Here is a 2,103-nt window from a genome sequence, read left to right as displayed (position 1 = left end):
CTGTGAAGAAAGCTGCCACAAATACGTTGCCGTCGCCGGTGCAAAAATAAATATTTATAAATGGTGTTGGGGGAGATCCAGTCCCGCACGACGCCAGAGAAGAGAGGGCGTTTAGCACAATGGCAATTCGGAGTTAGGCGCACCTTGCAATTTCTTGCTAATATCGGGCTCATGAAAATCTTTCTGCTCTGTAGGTTAGTTATTATTTATAAAAATCACAGAACCAGCTGATACATTCATAAGCTAATTATTGTAGCAGCTGGGTACACATGGTGCAATATGTCTGAGGCTGTGAAGTATCACAGATTTCTTGGGGCCTGCTGTGGTGGGGGTGTGCTGTTGAAGGCTAGATCCCTTAATCTGATCAGCCAAGCAAATACTGTGTGGGGAAACTGGATTAATATCTCTCTAAATACCACGGATGCGCTTCACCTTCAGAACCAGGCTCCTTTAAACGTGCCATTAGCTTATCTCCCTCGGGGAATGGAGAAGTTCTCAGGTGTCCTCAGGATGGCGGGGTCTTTGCCTGGTGCCTCTCTTCGCCAGAAATTAATTTGGTTTGCTCGTGTCTGCACACATGGTCACACTGCGGTCTAATCTTTTCCCTAATAGCTCCAAGGTCAGGACCTCGCATGTTGCCAGGCAAATTGAGCGCTATCCTTCTTAAAGACTAATGGCAGCGAGTGCCTAGTCCGTAATGAGGCCTGTAGTGTTGCTCTAAGTGATTGTAATGAGCGCTGATTATAACGGGACAGATAAATCACCGGGCAGCAGTCGCCATCGGGCTAGCGGGGCCGGCTCGGGCCAGGGGAGGTGGCCCTGCTGAGCTGAGCATCGCCGGCACCCCCGGCCCTGGGGAGACCCTCAGGACTCTTGGGCTGCCCCAGGCTGGGCTCTGGCTCCACCGGGGGCAGGGGTTGGTGTGTATTTTCTCTTAAAGGATGGGTCTTGGTAGCGCAGCATCCCTCGGGGGGTGTTAAACATACCTGCTCGGAACATTTTGAAAGAGCTGGAGACTTACTCGGATCACTGAAAACGGGGAGAAACAGGAGCTTGTTTTTTTCCCACAGATGGTTTATTTTCCATTTCAGAAATTGTTTCCTTTGTATGGAGGAACCCCTGAGAGGATGCCATGGAGCTGGGAGATTTTCTTGCTGTATTTTCTCTAATAGAGGGAAAGTTTGGGGGGATTTCTGGGCAGAGGAAAAGGAAAGAGAACTAAGGGCAAGGGATGTGGCCAAACCACAATAAAATGCAGACATCACCTGGCTGAGAGATCACCCAAATAGCAGTCAAAATAGGTGAAAATATAATACAGATTATTTTTTTTCCTTAAGTAAATGATTAGATATCTTGTTTTCATCCTTACCCCCCCACCCCCCTTCCTAGTTTATTGCAAGAAAAGATCAGGTCTGCACAAATGTGGCCTCTCACTTGTAAAAACAAGGCAGTGTTGTGTTACAGATTAGTTTATAAATCCCTGGTGGCTTCACAGTTCAGTGCCTACAGCTGCTGCAGATGGGCCTGGGTTTTTGTCTCTTCGCTGTGCTGCAGCCGGCAGTTGAAGGAGAAAATGGAATGATCAGGTTATTAACATGTAGGCCGTGAGGAAGAGGCTGCACAATGAGAACAGCTGGTGTTGCTGTCTTGGCTGATGCAGCGGAGATAATCAAATCTTGCCTTTTTGGGGGGGGCGAAGGCAGAAGACACAGTGGAGAGTAAGACAAACAACAGCTTATGATATTATATATGGGGTTTAGAGTGCACGGTAGAAGTTGTCAATGGCTTACAAGTTGTTACACAAAAGCGATACCGAAAAAAACCCTGCACGTGGGCCGGTAATGAACCACCCGGCTGTTCATCTCGCGCTAGTCGCCGCTCAGGAAAGTACCGTTTTGGCTACTTCTCCTACCGAACATTTTTAACATTGATCAAGCCATCTTTTAGGTATTGTAAGGTGCCTGTCAAAATGGTGTCAAAATGCTGAGCTGGAGCTCGAAAATGATGGGTTATAAAGCTACTAGGTAAAATATTTTGACAGGAGTCAGTAAGGCGCGTTGACAGCATCCTCAGCATTATCTTCTCGTATTCTGTCATTTGCCT

The 2,103-nt window shown here is 47.4% G+C and overlaps 1 protein-coding gene across 1 annotated transcript in view; it reads left to right on the top strand.

The window, feature by feature from the left end:
* The window catches only part of SATB2 (SATB homeobox 2), a 98,398-nt gene that overhangs the window by 74,373 nt on the left and 21,922 nt on the right, over nucleotides 1-2,103 (top strand). The window lies entirely within an intron of this gene.

Source organism: Apaloderma vittatum, unplaced genomic scaffold, assembly GCF_000703405.1.
Source record: "Apaloderma vittatum isolate BGI_N311 unplaced genomic scaffold, ASM70340v1 scaffold19423, whole genome shotgun sequence".
Classification (NCBI taxonomy): Eukaryota; Metazoa; Chordata; class Aves; order Trogoniformes; family Trogonidae; genus Apaloderma; species Apaloderma vittatum.
This window is presented reverse-complemented; position numbering and strand designations above follow the sequence as displayed.